At 37.6% G+C, this 21,208-nt stretch overlaps 1 protein-coding gene across 6 annotated transcripts in view; it reads right to left on the reverse strand.

Annotated features, from left to right (window-relative positions):
• Window positions 1–21,208, reverse strand: part of LOC126848178 (uncharacterized) — a 59,699-nt gene that overhangs the window by 31,119 nt on the left and 7,372 nt on the right. The window lies entirely within an intron of this gene.

A 21,208-nucleotide genomic window follows, 5' to 3' on the forward strand; every position in this document is an offset into this window, starting at 1 on the left:
AAACATGTCTAGATCTACCAATAACAAGTTGTGTCTGTGCTGGGAGGACGGATCTTTGAAAAACGTGTATAGGGCGTGACAAGATTTGGCCCTTTTCCTGCTATTGGCAGATACTGGACAATGAATCATGTCCATCACCAACCGTCCAGCCTAAATTTTTTTTTTCTACGCAGTATTCTTTTGTGCTATTTTTTTTTGTTTCATATAATATGGATGGTTGGTGACCAATCAGAATAAAGAACTTCTCTCGTCTAATCGAGCATGTGCTTATAAGTATAATAGAAAATTTTCGTTTCCTAAAAGTAGCTGTTTTTCTTTTTTTCACCAAAGTTTCTTTATCCCTCAAACACATTAACACCATGGCTAGATATATTCAATACATGTTCTGTTATCGTGTGAAAATTATCGTGTTAAAATTCACACATCAAAGATCAATATTTATAGCAAAATCCGAATTTTATTCAAATTATTTTATTTGAAAACTAACTAATCCGAATTTTATTCAAATTATTTTATTTGAAAACTAACTAATTTTTTGGTGAAAAATAAAATGTTTTGTTTGAAATGCCCCCATTATTTATTTTTCAATATTTTTTTTTTAATTTTAGTTCACATGATAACCATACATAGCAGATTAAGAATCTTTTTTATTTCAGATGATTACAACGGCTGGAATTATGTTCGCCACGAACAACAATTTTTGTTTTTGGACATCCTTGGAGTATTGTAACTTCAAAACAAATAAATATTTTTGTTTGAAAAAATTAGGAATATACTTGAAACGTTCAATAAACGTACACAGTTTGTGTGAAATTATGTTTTATTTACTTTTCTTAAAAAAAAATTTTCAAAAATCGCCTTATTTTTAGAGCGTTAAATTAGCAAGACTCTTTAATATGTTCACCAATTTCAAAGTGATTTTAATCACCCGATAGCCTTACAACATTCCCAATAATAAGAGTATGCGAATCTAACTCACGAAAACTAATGATAAAATAACGTGAATCTACTTCGTGCTTTAAATACATCTTTATATATTTCATATCACATTGCAACAAATAAAAAATATAATGTGAGATACATTTATGCACATATAAAATATTTCACTCGATCCTGTACTATCAATCTAACTTATCCGCAACTTATGGATTTGATTAACTTCTCAGTCTTCGGTCGTCTAAGTGTACCGCGGAAAAAACAATAATATAGAGGAAAGAGGTAATTGAAATCGATGTTATGTTTGTATAGAAGCGTGATATATATGTAATCATTGACTCATCAAAGACGAAAAGTATGTCGGTGGACTTTCAGCGAAATATCAAGCAGGTTACTCAGAAGCGGGATGAATCATAAACGGGATGCGACTTTTTCAAAGAAACAGGTTTGGTTCGACCCAGCAACCGGTTGATCCGAGATTTTTTAAGGGGGAGGGTCGTTTTTCGCGCTGACCGCTGGAAGTTTAGGAACGAATCGAGTACAACCATCGTCGAGAGGAAGCGAATCCGATGACTCATCCGAAGAAACGAATTAAGACGGCACTAGCTGGCCGCGCGCTCTTACCGCACACTTGTCTGTGCATCACATAATCTCATTATGAGTACGCTAGATTAGACTTATCACACAATTAAAAACAGATCAAAACGGGTGACAGGGTCTCTCAACATTAGAAAATGTTACTTTTCTATAATATAAATTTTATTTGATTGTCTATTATTCGCTCAGAGAAATGCCGTTTTTAAAAAATTTTTATTTTTATATCTTCTAGATGTCTTCTAGATGTTAATGCGCAAATAAAAACCTACTTATTAAGGTTTCAAAAGCAATTCTCTTTCTAAATTCTTTACGAAGAAAAATTCAAGCGTGTGACACGATTATTGAGAGAACTGCCAATGCCGTTTTGTCACTGATGACAGTTGAATACTAACATTTTTTGCTGTTACTGTTGCCAAACCATAGACATAGTATATCTAGAACGAGTGTTAAATATTAAAAAAAGATAGCTTTCACCATTCTATCGTCTTTTCATCCCCTCTATTTTTCCAACGAAGGCTTCTTTACTACAATGTCGTTAGACAAAGACAAATTGGTCATGCAGCAGCTATCTCTTTCTATTTTTTGACGCTTTTCTGCGGGAGATGTAGAGACGCGCAGTCTGTACATAGTGTGTATTATGTCTATATGTCAAACATAAAAAAATGCTAAATTTGTATTTAAATATTGCTTTGAACAAAATTTATAATTATTTTAAAATTTTCATATTTTAAGAGTAATAAAATAATTGAGACACACTATTAATTTATTTATTTTAATCTAATAATAATTTCATAAAACCTTATTCAAGATGTTTAGCTGTCAATTTTTTATGAACATGTGTCATAGGTATATCTATAAAGAAATTTTCTTATTGTTTATTCTAAATTCATATTTTAAGATAAGACACTTAACCCTGAAACACCTTGTATATAAAATAATTTAAAATGATGTTATATGTTTTTTTTTTTTCAATTCGATTCCAATCTGATTTCAAAAATTTGTCTATATGAAAATATAATAAAGTATCTATCTAATTCTGAATTTTGGTACTAAATGTAAAAGTCAATTTCTTCAGTATATAATACAGTTTACTACCTGCAATTTGCTTTGTTCTTTTATTTCACTTTTGTTCTCTTTTCGTTTCCCTTTGTTGTTTTCAATTGAAAGCTAAAACGTCAACGTTCGTTTGTTAAATTTCGTATGCGAGACTTCTGACAAGAATTATTTTTCTCAGAAACTGCGGATTTGCGGAACGGGACGGACGTTTTAACTTGCACGCGGCGTAATTAAGAGATGTTCGTCGGCCGGAAGTCGCCCACCGCATAATTCGGTAATAAGGCGCTTCTAATCGCGGCCGGATCTGCCGACTTGCATTTTCGTGCGCCGCGCGATCTTGTTAATTTCGCAGGGAACGACGAGACGCGACTGATGTCGGTTTCGAGAGGAAACGCGCCAGGAAGGCGATTTTTCATGCAGGATGCGAGGTTGCGCAGAGCGGCCGATATTTTTGCCCGATAACGCGCGAACAACTGGCTGGCTTCGGAGCGGATTATAAATGCTCCTCGATATATTTCACGCGCGCCGCAAGAGAGATCCGTCCGATCTCTTCCCAGAGACTGGAAAATAAAGAGAGGGCCAAAAGAGCAATGGTACGTGACATCGCGCTTAAACGCAAACTACAAAACGCTTTATCGCATATTATGGTCGATTAAATATAATTTATGAAATTTTATTTTAACAAGATTTCGTGTTAAATAAAAAAATGTAAAATTGCATAGAATTTCACAATAATAAGGGCATTTCATTATTGTATGTAGCATTGCAAAAATTGTTTTGTACAATAAAATATTCAACGAAGTAAGAGACGACGTAAAAGATAGATATTTTCTCCGTTGTCCTTTTTTTCCGGGTGTCTATTATTTCCTTTCAAGACCGAGCTTTGGTAAAGCACCTGCTGCACCTGCAAGATGCCGACAGGTCTACTACAAACTACGACTAAACTATAGCGAACTACCACGGATGGCTTCCCTTGTCATCACTACCATTACACGACCTGTTCATACACGTTCAGATTTCCTTTAAAGATGCACAAAAAATAGAGTTGCACGATTATATAGAAGAAATGTGAAAGTGCATTAGCGATTGACATTTATCTATATATTCGAAAAGAATTTATTATTATTTTCTCTTTCTCTCTCTCTTTATTCACGAATAAATTTTTTTTTTCGCGAATAATCTTATAATTAAATTTGTTTATGATCAATTTATGACACGCAATATGTCAAAATTTTGTTTTGAAAATGCAAAACTGTTTGATGATATGCATTACAGAGAAATATTATATACAATAATATATTATAATTTTATTACTTTATGTAAATTTATCTTATCTTAAAGAGAGAGAATCTGAGCCTGAATCAATTTTAAACGTAAACAAAACTGAGAGAAAAATACATTTGTCTACACTGACACTTGTGAAATCCCAAGTTTTCTGCTGATATTGTTAAGTCTCTTTTCCAGAAAGGTCCTTAAAAGAAGCTGTTTTGTCTTTTTCCAACAAAGACCGTTCGTTTTAAAAGGAAAAGTATAAGACTTGTTTAAAGTGTGCTCCACACAAGTTACTAGCTATTAGCAGTTTACTAGCAAATAGTAAAAAAGCATCGTGTACTTAAAAATATTATTAGACTAACATGCTTTTTTCTCTCTTTAACTAGCGTGCATTAAGTTAAAATATTTTATCAACTTTATTAGCTGCTACCGCACTAGCATACAGCAGGTAAAAAAGCATCGTGTGAAACACGCTTAAGAGACAAAGTGTTATAGGGTGCTCATCGAGACTGCGTAGTTTCAGATTTGTTGGTTTTTGAAAGACAGGTCAGTCGAATTTGTTGCTTGGACGAGTCTTTTTTGTTTTCTTTATCTCACACTTATGTATAAGCTAAAACTGACCAGTTTCCAACGAGAAAAAAATGACTTGTCGTTTAAATACATCTATAATCGCAGACGATGCAATAATACCATAATACTATAGCTTCCACCTCACAAAAGATTTGCAAGAATCTATTTCGAGGATTTCTTCTCGTGTGTAACGATGTTCACATGTGGCATCATCTTGTTCTCTTTTCTTCCTTTCCCTGCTGCCTCTCTCTTCCTTTTTTCCTTTTCTTTTCCGTTTCTCTTGGCCGTCCGTTTTCGTTGGGATTTCTGAAAAGATTCGCGGCGCATCACGTAATAAACGAGAGAAGGAGGGGAGAGGAGAGGGCTAAAGACCCGAAAACTGGTCCCGCTCGTCGACAAGGTCCCTATCTTTATGGCATCTCCTTGTGACAAGGACAAAAAAGGCTCTACCTTCTCGTTTCTTCTCGCGAGAAGTGCGTGGTTCTTGGAATCGAGTGAGGTTTTCTGAGACTTTCGAGACTCATACGGTGAATCCTGCGATATATCGACGAGATTCTACTGCGCATCGGAAAAATTCTGCTCACTTGAGCCAAATTCGCTGGCAAACGTAAGATGAAATAAATCGACAGGTGATGTTCCCGCGTGGAAAAGTATTTTCGGAAAAGATGATATTCGCAGTGATGCTAAATCTATTGTGTTCCACTTGTGAAGCCTGAAAGAACGCTTTGAACAGGTGTGTGCGTTACCATTTGTAGGCGGAGAAAAAATCATGAATAATGATATTCCAATAATGCAAAATGCAATTCCAGTAATGTGTATTAAATATTAAGATTATGTCGACAATATTATTTATAGCATTGATGTTTCATTACAAAAACAACATAAAAGCTTCAACATAGCTTCTCTCTCTCTCTCTCTCTCTCTCTCTCTCTCTCTGTTTTTTTTTTTTCTAAATTTTGTTTATTCTTATTTTCACTTAGTTGAATATAAGAAAATATAAAATTATAAAAAATATATAAAATATTGAGACATGTAAAATTCATTATTTTTTATCCAATCGGTTCGCACGATACGCATCCAATGTTTTAAAATGCGGACAGTTGAAAAACAAAGGATAAAAAAACAAAGGAATACAGAACGATCGTTTACTCGTTTACTGGAACGAAATTACATTAGCATTAAACGCGTTATTCGAGACACGTAATTATAGGGTATAGCGAGCAATAGATATATTCAGTATCGGAATAACATCGATAGATCTGATGGAATGGAAACGATACGCTGTAGAAACACGCTGGCACACACAACTGGTTTTTTTTTTATCGGCCATAAAACCCTTTTGGCCTATAAGAAAGTCTCAGGAAATTCAATATAAAGACAGAAGGAAGAGAATCATTTAAAGCTCACCAGGCGAATTAAAATCCTCATAAGTGTTCGACTCCTCAAATGCGAGTAGAGATAAATCAATACGAGGAACTAGAAATTATGCCGTTAGATCGCGTCTCAGCCTTTTCTAAACGACATGGTTCACGAAAAAAAAAAAAAAATATATATAAAGAACGTGGACAATAACCTTGGATTGCGGTGCGATGCTTGAGCAAAAGAGCGACGAAACGCGTGCGTTTTCTGTGGATCGTCATGAAGATAGAATTAGGGCACAAGCTAGAACGGTGGTTAGCGTGGGAGAGAGAGGCCCCTAATCACAGTAATTTTGTTATGGGAGCCACGAATGGGGATGCTCCGGTGCGCCTTCTACACGATGCATTTTAATAAACGCGAGAGAGCAATGCTTAGCCAATGGAAGAAAGAGAAACTGATAGACAGACCATGAGTAGCAAGGATGAATGCAGCGCGGGGGAGCAAGCAGAGGGAAGGCGGAGAGAGAGGAGCCCTATGGTGTTGCCGTATGGGAAATCGCCGACGGCGATGGTCAACGCGCATATAATCGGTGGGCGTTACGCGAGATTATTACGGGAAGCCAAAAAGTAAGGATGAATTATTCTAACAATAAGTTCGCAACCGCAATATGCGGAAAGCTTCAGTCTCCTTTTCGCGACTGGACCAATAAAGACGGGCAATATAAGACGTTTCCTTGAACCTCGGAATGCACGGAAGACCAGATCAGGTATATAAACTCGCTTTCGCGATTCTAAGGAATCATCTACCGGTTCTGTGCCCGGCCCGAGGGTCTCGAAGGAGCCCTTTCGGAAATTATGGGTTAGTGAGACTACGCTGATCCTCGCTTTTACCCCACTCTTTTCCTTTCTCAAACTCTCTTATCCAATGGCTCTTATCCATCTCTCAACACAATCCGGTATAGCTTCACCTTATGACATCTAGCCTGCGTGTCTCTACCTGCCGTTCAACTTCTTTCCTTCGATGTCTTTTTCAAAAAAGTTCAAAAAGTTTTTATGAATTTTTTGATTGATCGCTTTCTCAGATTGAAAAGATAAACTCCTTTAAATCTTAATCTAAATTAAAATCTCTAAAATCTAAATCTAAAGTTACCTTATTTTTTGTGATCCGGTATAGTACCATCTGATAATGTTTAACTTTCGTGTGTCTACCTGTCGTTCAACTTTTTATTTTTAGTGAATTGTTTTCTGGGGATAATAAAAGATTAAAATAAAAATAAACTGAATAATGATCATATTTTTTGTCAAAATATTCTCGATTCTCATTTACTATACAGGTAAGATTATGGTCATTTATATTATAAAGCAGGATAAAAGATCCGAAAATTGTGCAGCAAAAAAGGTTGGACGCATTCATCATTTTTTACGATTGCAGTGACAGTTCACGGAAGTTATTCACCGAATCCGTAAAAAGGAAGTCGTTCTGAATCGCAAAATTATGGATGAGTGATGTCATGTCGATCGTCCCTTTCTTTCTTTTCACTCTGCCTCATTATCTCTTCATGCTTACGCATTTTCGCAACGAGTCAATGACACGACGATTTACGAATTTATACTCTCAAACTTTTTTAACATCATCCACTTACGTTACTGTACTTCTCGTCACGAAGATGGGCGTAACTTAACGCTCGCTACTCGAAAAAAGTATCGTTGTCAGTAGATATAATTGACATTTATTGCAAGTTTCAAGAATTTTACGTGAAGATACAAAAAAAGATTTTTACGATTCAATATATATTTTAATTGTCGTATCTAAACACAGATTCCGCTTCAATAAATTCAAATTCTCCGAAACACGTTTAAACATATTTCGTCTTTTTTGCCGCACGAGTTTTACTGCCGACTCGGAAAAACATATTTTTGGACGAAAGGAAATAAAGAAAAATCCGTAGAGTCCTCTCGTTAATCCAAACCGAGACTCGGCTGAGCAAAATCCTCTTTAGATGAAAGTATTAGTCGAGAGGAAACAAGCGGGCTCTCGCTAATTTTTATTTTTTTTTCTCTCTCGGATACGATGATGAATAATTAGAGAAGTGCTCGGATTTTTTTCCGCCTCTCGTGGGATTCGCAAATACGTACATGCGGCCTTGCATCGTTCGCTTGCAGGGTTTATGTGCATTCGTTATCTCGCTGTTTCAGTGACCCGTTTGACCGAAAAAAACGTGCTCACCGCAAGGGAAATTCGAGTTTCCGGTTGCGGGACATTGACGACAAAAATCTTATCATCAGTAAACAAGGTTCTCAGGACAGATCTTACCGCTCCATCATAATAAAGTAAAGTTGCGATGGGGAGAGTTGTATCAAAGTAATGTTTACGAGTTTGTTGAGTTAAACTGGATGTTTCTTAAAAAAAGAAAACAAACACGGAAGAGAGTTTGTAGATAATTTAAAAAAAAAATTGCTTACTAAATCTCATGCGCGAAATATTATGAGTTTCAATTATATCAATCGTGACGTATTGTCGCCTATAGTGTATAAATCCCGCGTTTCGATTTATCAGATTTCTTATCTAAAAATACCACGTGACTCATCGACTCTCGAATTTCAATCGTAATATTAATTTCTTAATTTGACACAATTTGACACAACATTTTATCGTCTGATAAATATCGGATTGTTCTTTATTTCTACTTGAAGACAAAAAATTTATTATATCTACAATGAAGACAAAAAATTTGTCTTCATTGTAAATAAATTTCTAATATATAGATATTTTATCATATGTACAAAATCAATACGGTAAGAATTCCGTGTTTATAGATAACGCTAAGCCGATCGCGTGATGCAGCTATCCGCGATTATCTTATCGTGCCGCGAGCTATGCATTCTCATGGACGCACGCGGCAGCTATGATTTTACTCGCGAATCATTGGTGAAATTGTGTCACCTGCTTCTGGTTTAAACCGCCTGAGTTATGCGTCACACTTAGGAACCATCGTCCGCTCGCAGAGGGCAATGCTTGATTGTGCAATTCTCCCCTCTCTCTCTCTCTCTCTCTCTCTCTCTCTCTCTCTCTCTACGTCTTCCCTCCTTTCATCTCTTTATTCTCGAGACTCGAGAGTGTGCCTTCGCTAAACGAATCAGCGACTACTGGTTTTCAAGAGAGGATAAGAAATGGTTAAAAGTGGAAAAGAGAGAGGAGTTGGAATGAACGAGGAAAGAGGAAAATCAGATGATGTAAGAGAAAGAAAGAGAAACTTTCTTCCATAATCTGTTATAGAGCGCATATTATTTATATAGAAAACAACTATCTATATTATATTTATAATTTTCTTGATTAATTTTTGTTTCAAAAATACCGTAATTTTATTTTAGTTATCTGATATCTATATAAAAATCTACTTTATTATCTGATATCTATATAAAAAAATCAATTATTTCTTGTCATTTATAGCAAATAATTAACAAATATAAGCAAGAAATGACAAATTTTAAAAATAATATTAAGAGATAAAGAAAATATTAAGATAAAGAAAAAGAGAAAGCAGACAGAAAAAAAATAGATAAGCCGATCGATTAACTGTCAATCCTAAAATCACACACACACACACATACACACATACATGCATTTTTTATGCCACACACGATACTATTATCTTATGTTCTCAGACCGTGTAAGCGGATCGACTTCACGGAATGATACTTTCGGTTAGTTTACTACTTACTCCGATACAGTCTAGCTAACGCGCAAAAAATTATTCTCCACATTCGCGCGAGCACATCGCCTTCGGCTTTCCGCGGTCTCCCTATCTTTCTCTGCGAAGCGCACTGATGGACACGATTAACCAATTAGCAGCGGTGTTCCACTTGCACATGTATCATTGCCCCGCAGCTACGCCGCTCAAGTGGCTGGCGCGGCTGAACGCATTGTTGGCGAAGTACGAACAAAAACGTTCTGTTATTGCAATCTGAAAAACGATTCTTGCTCCGCCGCGCCGAGATACTTTTCGAATGTTTTGTGATTGTTTTTCACTCATGAATTAACAATGGGACTAATCAACGCTCGAATAAATTTTTCCTGCTATTTCTTCAATTTTGCTCGCTTGATGTCTTAATCTTAATCTATTGAAGTCGAATAGTAATAAAAAATTTTTGTTTTTATTACTGTTTCAAAATCCGTGAGTACCTTTATTTTTTTTTTTTTTTATAAAGAAAAACATTTTTTTTGTTGCTATATATAATTTTTCCGAAATATAAAATGTATATATTAAAAATAATATTTCTGTTTTGCAAAAAAAAGAAGTCAATTTCTCGTGGAAAAATAATTGATTTCTGATTAATCGTTTCAAAGTCTATATCATATTATCCTAATATAGTTTCATCATTAATGCTCTTTGTGAAACTCCTTTTGGGTGACTATCCAAATGTTACGCATCCGGTCTGACTGATATTTTTCTTCATCTTCGAGACCTATAAAAATTAATCCCCGCCCCCTCGGTCAGCCGGGTTAACGTATTCGTATGCACCGGCAACGTTGGCGGCCGATAACCGACATTCGTCGAAGTTCGTCGACCCAAAATACTTCGCATTCCACGAAGACCGACTCGCCAAGCGCGATATATTCCTAGATGCTGACACTTTCGCGTCAGGGTCTCGTTCTCCTGCAAAGTCGTTTGCACCGGTCCCCGATGGCGTGCGATGACTCACGCGATCGGTAGTGAATTCACGCCGTACGTTGACCTAGACATCGGTCTAGTCGCCTGTTCTACACGTGTGCGGATCAGGTGGTGAACACGGGGAAGCGAAAAAAAGGAATTGAAAAAAATAGAAGCTCATGGTTCCGGATGACTTGATGACTAAGAACGCGCTTGTACACGTGGGGCGCGTTGCATCAACGTCAAGGGGGTAAGCTTTGCTATAGGGGTCTCGTAGTCATTGCCACCGCCCTGATATCGTCGTCATCATCATGAGCATCATTATGTCCGGGGCCCCGATGAGTCATCCGATCGTTGGGCCCCTACCTTGGGAGATGCCAACGGTGCGGTTTGCAGGGGCGCCTTCTCGCGCGTAAGGCCCCCACGCGCTAGCCAACAGACTAGCTAACCTTGTTAGATCCCCTATACACCTTGCACGATGCTGCTAATTATTCCGCGTACAACAGCTGGTGTGTCCCTGACGGATGCCGCGGTACGGGAAGTCAGCCTGATGCTTGCGCGGTTTGCAAATAATATAGTCGACGATACATAATCGCGAATCTTTTTATCAAAAAACTATTCCCGTTGCGATAATAACATTGCAAAAGTTTAGTTTTACTTTGCATTATCATGTTTATCGAAATTTTTATTTATTTATTTTATTTATTTATTTTTATTTATTTCGTTTATATATATTCGTTTATATATCTTTATATATATATATTGCCGTGAATTTTGTTCAGTTTAATCTTACGTTCTGTATGAGCACACGCTCCGGAATGTGATCAATTTCAAGGACGCACTGAAACCTGTTCAATTTTATCGGCCTGTTTCGTCGTGAATTCCGGTAGCGTGATTTCGAACTTCGATTTTGCAGCTGCGGCTAGTCTTATCTCGGCAGCGGTATGTTCTTTTTGTACGGTCAGATCCTGGTAGCCGGGCGGTGCGACGTAACTATAGGTAAAATAATGAGATAAGATTTTATCAAGTGGCAGCAGAAAGTGCCTGTGGTCACGATGATAGAGTAACGGCCAAGTTATTTTTAATACAGTGTGATCGTAATGTATGTTCCTTAGATTACTCGGCGTATGTCAACCGGCGCGAGTTATGAGTCATTGCGCTTGCCGCTACATTTTCCAATAATGAATCGTATTCACGGTCCTCACGATCCTCTCTCAAATAATATATCTAGTAATGAATAAACAATTTCGTTGCGATGTTGGCATATCAGATTTTTTTTCCTTTTTTTACATTTGTATAATATTATAACATAATACACGTAAGCATATAAATAACATTTTCATCTCTGATTTTAAATTTGGAGAAATTATCTGATATGAAAAGTTTAAAGAAAAATTATTTTAATTAATAATATTTTAATATTTAAAAGCAAAATCTGTGGCAATAATTATATATTTAAAATTAAATATTTAATTATTTGATATTTTTAAATACACTAGTTTATTCACATGCTTTTTCGTAATTCTATACGTATAATAATACGATACTCTTATAAAGCGGAATGCTATTTCAATCTGCATAATATATATTGCTTACGCCATAATGGTTTGTAAAGTGATCTCGTATCACGAAAAGGTGCAAATTCACCGTCGAATTCTCGAAATGCGAAAGTGTAAGACGGCTACCCGAGAGATCGGTTGGGGAGAAAAATCGGGAAAAAGAGGTCGAAGTCATTCAACAATGTCACTCCACCAGCCGGGAAATAAATGAAATGCATTTCCATAGAGTGCATACTTCGATACTTGTGGACTATTAATATCAGTATGACAGTTTGACTAATGATCCCCAATATCCAAGCACAGCTTTGACATTACGAGATTAAAATCCGACGGATAAAAAAGAGATGGAATCGGAGGATAAAGAGGAATAGTGGAAGAAAACTTTAGTCACACGACGACTTAATACGATTATATTCGTTTGGCACGTCATTTGTATCCGTTAAAAGCGCGTCTGCAAAGAAGAAGATAATCAAAACTGGAATTAAGCTCATTATACATCGTCTCCTGAAAGCGTTGTGATGCGTTATACGCATTATCATTTTCATAGGATTTGCATATATAAACAATATATTGCTACCTAAAAAAAAATCAAGTATATATTAGAAAACGAATTTGTGTATTAGGAAACTATAAACGGATAGTATGACGCATGAAATCGATCGCTTTTATTAGTTTTGTCCCATCAGAAGGAAAAATGACGGACGAGAAACGGGCTCGATTACCCCTCTCGTCAGAGTCGATCAGCGCGGCAATAAGGGGTAGTTTTACCCGGACCATCGAATTTGCGAGGGTGTTAGAGCGGCGCGAGGGGTGGATCGGGGGTGGTATAACAATCTCGCAGAGTGTTTCTGGATATCAGCCTTAATGCGGGGTGTCTGGTCAACCAGATGCCCTGATAGGCCGATACAAATTTTTTATTCATGAGTACCGCCCTGATGGGATTTTCATCGCTGGCTCACCTGTCTGGCCACCGATCAGTGTCCGATGTGATTATCCGGGCCATGCGTATACCGCTTTCCATCGCGGGCCGTCGTGTTTTTCCCGTTTCATCGACGTTGACGATCCAATCGCTAGCATTTTTGGAATTTTTTATTTCGCGAAACCTATTCGCGCGTATCCGAGCGTATTGTGACGCTGATCGATAAATAATTCCGAATTGCAATTTTCTTTATCGAGCAAATGTTTTACTTCTCGCTATTCACATGACACGCGAAGCAATGAAGTTTAATTTTTGCATATTTTATCCGCCAATTAGACGCAAATGCTCGGGCGTGCATCGAGGAAGCTACGCACCGTGTCTCTGCGCCGTGTTTTCTCATGCGAGAAACTGCAACAGCCGAATTGCAAGCTTATTTCGCGAGCGAACCCCGCCTCTCCTGCAAACCGTGCGTGTACAAAAATTAAATTGCGTCTTTCAATGAGAAAGGGCGCTTTTTTCCTGCCGCGAGGAACCGAATCAAATAACTGCCGAGTGGCAAAAATGAATGAAAAGGAAGAGAATGAGAGAGAGAGAGAGAGAGAGAGAGAGAGAGAGAGAGTGAGAAAGAAAGAGGGAGAGAAAGAGAGAGCGGGAAAGGGAAGGACGAAAGAGAATCTGCCGAAATTATCGTTCATCAACGGATCGCTCATAGGAGTCTCGTGGGAATTCGCGCTCATCCGCTCTTTGTTGCATAGCAATTAAAATTAGTGTTGTTAATTACGCGCCGCCGCTGCGGCGCCTGCAACGCTTGTTAGCGCGCGAGGGCGCGGCGAAAACTGCCAAAATTAAACGTAGAACAAAACGTAATGCGCCGCGTCTAATGGCGCGAGTGCGTATGCGAAACTCGCCGTTTTTTCACACAACGAGTACGGCCTGATTTAGATATAACGACGCAAGAGAGCCGGGAAATATTTTCGGAACAAAGAGAGAGAGAAAGAGAGAGAGAGAGAGAGAGAGAGAGAGAGAGAGAAAAAGAAAAAATAATGCACGAGCAAATATTTAATCAACGCTTATATCTTTTTTCTTGTTTTAAACAATTTTTATCACAATCAAAGAGCAAATTGACAGAAAGATATACACATATATGCAATATAATTTCAACAATATTATTGTACGAATATTAAACTCAATATGACAACTGAAATTTATAAGATAAAAAATCAATTTCTAATTAAAATGATCAAATCATATCATTAAATGTTTTGATACTAAATAGTTCTTTAATTTATAGATAAAATATAGATATTTATGTGACAGTTAAATATTACAATTCCAAATACATATGCAGCTCGTCAGTTTTGCCGAATCAAACGAGATATTTTCTTTGATTATGTAATTCTCGGTTTCTGTTTATTTTACAGTGACAGAGTTTGTTTCCATAATTTATAGGATCGGTGTAAAGTACTTTCAGATAAAAAATTCTCAGCGGGTTATGTCCCCGTTATTTACGAGCGTACGCGTCTGTCATTATTTATGTGGTCATAAATAAATTGAGAAATCTCCAATCGCGTTCATCTATCAACCGCTAACCTTTCACCACTTCTTGGCACCCACTGAGCTATCCAAGACCAAGTGACATTAATCCGGCAGCCGCCTCCACGACTTTTCCTCGCGCGGTACGACAATGTCCCTGTACTTGACGCAGATCGCCAGTCACGAAGACCACGTGATGAGGATCCAGCACGAGGAAGTCAACGCGTTTAGGAGCGACGCGGCGCCACTCGGACGCTTAAACTTAATGCCTATGGACAGTGATCTGTTACTCGATCCTCATTCTAGATGTACTATTTTACAACTGACGATCAATATACTGCGAAGAGGAAAACCAAGAATAAAAGGCTCCATACACGAGTTAATAAAATGAAAAAAGGTCTATAGCATAGTTTGTAGCAAACTTGTATTACTGTGTTTATAAGATGATATACAGTATAAAAACGCCATTGAATAAAAAGATGTATTACGAGCTGTTTTGTATTTTAATTATGAAGTAGCGAGACAAGAAAGAAAACAAAAAGTGAATATACGAGCGAATAATTAGATGCACAAAAAAAACAAAAAGAAAAAAAAGAATAGAATTAAAATTGTATCGATAAAAAGATCTATTGCATTATAAATTAACAGATTTTTTACATTAATTTGATCCCGCATATACGTAAATTGAATATTCATTCGAATGCATTATCTCCACGGTACATTTATTATGGCAGTTCGCATAATTATATCTTCTATTTAATTAATATCTTCCATTTGCATCTAACAAATTTTATATGCATGGCTTTTTTATGATACAAAAGTCGAAGTAATCTCTTGACGTTTATCATCTCTGCGTATTATCATAACGATATATATCGATTTTATTTATTTTACTAAATTTGAAATTTATATGAGAATATAAACTTAGAAAATATTAATTTAATTGCTGCTGTTAAATAGCAGTTCATGATATTTATATAAAATAACGTTCCTTTATTATTTGGATAATATCACAAAAAATAATTAATCTCCTATAGTGTTCCAGAATAAAACAAAGAAATACGCACATGAATGGCTAATTCTTGTTCATATTTAATATATATATATATATATATATATATATATATATATATATATATATATATGCCATATACGGTCGAAATCATTTTTCTTCGATTCAATACTCATTTGTAAAGGTCGTATTGCGAGCGACTAATCCGTACAATCCTGTGGAAAAGCGTACACTCTCTCCTCCCACCGATGTATTTGTTAAACAGTTGCGTAAGTACTTACAAACAGCGACGTGATTGCGGTCACGTGGCGGCTCGCATCGCTCAAACGGAAAGTAAAACAGCGAGCGTACACGCCCCGGAGGGTGGTTTCTCTGAATGGCTGTTGATTGTAATCATCGGGTGTAAGTAATGCCCGCACGACGCCATTATACAACGGCGTAAATTCGGCTCTGGAGTCGCTCCAAAGTACAGTCGCATTGGATGCGTACACGTGCGTACGTACGTGTCGGTGAATCCCGAAAGCCCGGCTCGCCGGTTGCGTAGGAAAACACGGCGAAAATCTCTCTTTAAAACAAACGTCCGCTCGGTTTCCACCCGCTCGCCCGTCTGGAAAATCGTTACACGAACAGTTTATTTAAACGACTGCACGTCCGTTTGTAAGAAATTAATGGCGGTGAATTCATGGAAAGAAATTGCCGCTAGACACCGCTAGAATTTTACGCGCGAAAAATCGCGGACATTCGGAGAGATATGTAGATGTGAAATTTTCATTCGTATTTTTCCAATATTAAGTCTTTCATAATGTTTCTTCTTTCTCACAAATGTAATTGTACGTAATACTTTATAAAGTGATTTTCTCTATTTATTTATTAGTAACGTTATTGGAGCGTATTGCACGCCGCATTATATATAGCAATCGCACTTTGTCCCGAGCGAAACTCACGACGTATATTATGTAAGGTGTGCGGCGCGAGACCGACTTCCTGGCAATAAAATTTCGTCGTTACGATCTTGCCACTTGCTGTACGCGCTGCAATCAATTCTAATAAAACGTTCGTTTTCGTTACGCCGAGCGCGTATCGCCATTCGTCGCTTTTCTCTCTTTCTCTCTCTCTCTCTCTGTCTCCCATCGATGGGTGTGACTGTCGCTGTTTGAAGACAAATATCTAGAGACCGTAAGGCAGATCGAATGTGTTTGCCGAGCAGAAACACGCTGTCAAACTAGGTACGGAGCGGTTTGTCTCTCGGTACACGAGAGCTCGATCCTAATTGGTTGTTGGCGGTGGTGTCTCGTCGCTCCTGAAGCGTCGCTCTGTAACTCCTTGACGCTTCTCGCCAAATTGAACGTGTATGCTCGCGCGGCAAATTGAGGAATTGAATATTCATATAGCTCCGGACCCACTCCCACGCACAAAGATGAATTCAATTATGCATGATTGCCCAGCCTCTCCTCTCATTTCTCTCTCACGAGCTTCTTCCCCTTCCTTCTCTCCTCTCCTCGCTCGTCACGCACAGCAGTTAGGCCAATTTTACGCTTATCGGTACGTAAATAAATACGGATCAAGCCGTGCAAGTAGTCTCGCCTGTGAAAAGGTGCAATTCCACACACGTCACACCGCACCCGATGACGATGAACACTTTAAGATCCTATATGTATTCACGTCAAAGCTATCTATATACGGATCTGATGGAATCGCTGAATTTCTCCCTGCGCGAATGAGTAATCCGTCTACGTGTTCTCAGCCGATTGGAGGCTGCAAGATTCGAGATCGCAGGGATACGCGACGCTGTATGCACAGATTACATTACACACAAAGACGCGCACCTACCTGATGAATAACACGCGTGTGATCCTCGAATTTAATGACGATAAATTCATTACATTTTTCTCGATTTTTGTTAAAATAATTTATTATCAATGAGTAAATAAAAAATATTCATGAAATATTTAGAAATTGAATTGGCAGTTAAAAATTGAGGCAGTAATAAATAAAAATGAAAAAGATTAATTTAAGTGTTATGATACAGCATGTCTGAGACAGTTTTAACGGACTTTGTGCACGATTCATAATACTACTCGTCAATTATTCCATCGCGAGAATTATGTGTCGACATCGTAGCGCGTCTTTTATGATTGTACAGTACCCAGGGTCGTGATATCCCTGGCCCTCTCTCAAAACTCAATTTTGCACCGTTTTTCGGACAATGCACGACGCGAAATGATCCACCCGTTATTCTCTCCGACGAGCAGATCCGAAATAAATGGAGGGAGCCGCACCGCGCTCGTTAACGTACTAATAACTCATCAGTTTTACGACTACGAAGGTGACGGCTCTCGGATTTTAGGGCGACATGCATCAGCGATTATCGCAGGTGTTACGATGAACGCGCCTGTATCGTGAATCGTATTCTCCTCTCGGCCAAATCCCGCCCCGAATTCCGTCAGGATTGCCGGATGTGAGTTTATTACGATAAAATATGGCGTACAATACGCATTGTGTATAGAAAACGTTATCCTCTAATAGTGTTATTTCGTGCGTGTAAAAGTGCGATGACAATAAGATTCTCTCGTCATTTCAAAATTACCTCTCATCACTCTTAACTGTAGATAAATATACTTTAGTTAGAAATGAGATGTTGAGATCGAAATTTATATTAACAAAATGCAAATAATTTCATAAAATTTATCGTAATAAGAAATAAAATAATTATTTTAAAAATACGTGAAGAATATAGACGGTGATTTGAGTTGAGAAAAACAGTTTCTTATTACAGCAAGGTAAAGCGTGTATAAATTTCTTCTGCGTGTTCAAAGTTCGCGACCTCAATGTCTGACTCAGCTTTACGAAAGTGTTCACGCCCGACGCACTCTAGATTCCTCAACAAGACAACGCTTTAAATCTTGCATTTATCATTACATTATCGCGACCATAGTTCGAGTGACACGCTCGATGAGTGACACCTCTCGCTTGACCCCGTCCATCGTAAAACTAGGCGTCGCGGTGCGATTCCATTGGCTCGGGGCAGTCAGCGTTTCGCCGGGCATTTCGATATAAGAGCGAAGACCGTAATACGAAATAAATTATAGCGTGTGTAATAGTGATAACCCGCTGACTGGGTTATAAGACGTGCGCGCATCGTCGCTGTTACTTCGCATCAGTAACACCGTTCGCGCAATGTTAATGACGGCCGTGATTTCCACGAGATACTTAGGGGAACGTGTCCAATGGGGGGCCCCGTCACACATCCTTTAATCTATTTCGCTCTCTTTTTCGCGAGACGAGAATTTTTCAAATATAATTGAAATTGCCGCGAGGTGTAATCGGCATGGCGGTGTTAATGAGACCGACGTGATATAATTACGATCGAATAACACATCGGGAATCGCGTAATACGCGATTTGTAATTCGTGGCCGAGCCAATTGCGGCCGAAATTTGCATTTAATCCAACGGCGAATGCAATTTGCGACGAACGCAATGTTGCAACTGTAATCGATATAACGGACTGATTGATATGGACGATGATCTACAATCTACATCGCTATTACCAATTTATAACGTTTTTGCTTTGGATATAATAAATATATTTATTTTATTCTCTTTAATTAAAAAAAATTTCATAACAATGTCATACTTTTTTTTTGCATATTGCATGTTGGTTGAATAATAAATTATCATAGTTTTAAAGGTTGAAATCTGGCGTAGAGCAGTATTATGGAAAAGCCTCTTAAATTTTAAGCGGAAGCCAAGGGGATGCGAAGCGGTATATTGCCTGCCAACGGTTTAAAGCGGCAATTAAAACTTACGGAAATCCAGCGGATCTGCGTGGAAAAATGTACATGCGTACGAAAAGAGACGTCAAATCTCACGTACGATACATGGCTTATGTTATTCCAATAATGACATCGTTACATTCGCTAAAGTTATATAGTTGTCACCCGTAGCATTGCCGGTTCGAGAATTATTGCCGTGTGATTCCTGCCTTTTTCTCCGGTCATTTTATATTCGCGGCAAATTTCACTGACCGTCATCTGATAAGAAATCGACCGTACGAGATACTACAATTCTCGGCGGTGATCTTTGCGATTTCCAAAACAATTTTATTGTGTACCGAGGTGTGAAAAATACGTGCAATAATGGAATTACCAGTTATACGATAGATACGGGAAAAACACAGCCGGATAAATAGAAAGGAATCGGTCAAAGTAAGACGTAATGATAAGTGCTGTGTGCCGTTACAGAGCTCGCAATGCGGAAATTTGAATCACGGTAGCGATTGAGATTAATCGCATGCCTATATATGTATGTATGTGTATGTATATATATATATATATATATATATATATATATATTTCAATGTGTTAACAATAAAGTAGAAGTGGCTAGAAGCAATAATAAGATGATGAAGATATATGAAAGATTAGTCACGGTAAATCTATCAACATGTTACACGTGTGAAGACTGTTACTATAAGAATAGAATTCGTCGTAAATTAATATACGAGCGGGAGGTCTTTTTACACCCACGCCCCTTCTCTTCCGAAATTAGCAATATTCGCACAGTAATTTACACAATAATAACGCAATAATCCAGCGACAGAAGACAAGTCGAGAATTAAATAAAGGCGCGAAAGAGTATTATAGGCGCGGCAGTTGACAGTAACCTATTATTTTAGAGATAAATATATACTTTATAATAACAAGAGAGAAAGAGAGAGAGAGAAGGACAGGGAGGGAGAGAAAGAGAGAGAGACAAGAGAGAGAGACGTATCAGTTTTTTAGAAAAAAATTGGAGCAATTTTTTTAATTATATAAGCGAAATACTTTCTGTAGAAGAAATGATTTCAGTATCGATATACCGTTAATTATGATGTCGATACATAAACGTGATGCAAAGATGACGTAGTAGACATGAATAAACATGACGATCGTGTAGCGAAAGAAAATACAGGTCACGTTTGCGAGCGCAAAACATTAAGTCGACGTAACGTCTAATGTAAAGAGAGCGAGTGTAGACGACAATAAATGCAAAGCGAAATACAGAAATGTCTGTATTATGTTTCGCAGAAGAAATACCTACATTACATTCTTTCGCAGACGGCTTACGCTAAACTAAAATTAAAATTTTTTTACGATTTAAATTTAATTTTACAAAAGTATTACTAAAACAATGTAACAATGTAACATGCCAAATAAAAATTTGAAAACTAGATATTAGATGCAGCTTATTTACATAAACAAAATTATGATACAATTTCAGATGTTATTGAACGCGCGATATATAGCGATCAATAAAATCAATGATACAATTGAAAAGCGATACTAGTGTAGCGACTTAACATTGTACTCTTTTGTTTAAAAAAAAAAAAATATATTCCACAAATAATCTAGCATCGCGACACACATTCTCTTTTAGATCAAATAAAAGACTACGTCATTATGTGCCAATTCGTTCGCGTTAAGATTGTACACCATCTATATCAATCGAGCTAAAATTGCAGGCGCAATTAAGATACGCTCGTCTGCGAGGGAAGTCGATAGGCATTCCCGAGTCGCCCTGACGAAATAAAAGCGAAAGAATGAAAGTCAGAGCTTGAACACTTTCCTCCTCGCAGAAATGCGTGGCATTTCCTCGTCGCGGACGAATTCCTATTACGACAGCGAGGTGGGGGAGGAAGAGAGGAGGTCAGAGAGTAAGAGAGACGGAGAAAAAGAGCTCGGATAGTGTTTTGTTTTGTCCGGCG

This window comes from Cataglyphis hispanica, chromosome 3 (assembly GCF_021464435.1).
Source record: "Cataglyphis hispanica isolate Lineage 1 chromosome 3, ULB_Chis1_1.0, whole genome shotgun sequence".
Lineage (NCBI taxonomy): Eukaryota > Metazoa > Arthropoda > Insecta > Hymenoptera > Formicidae > Cataglyphis > Cataglyphis hispanica.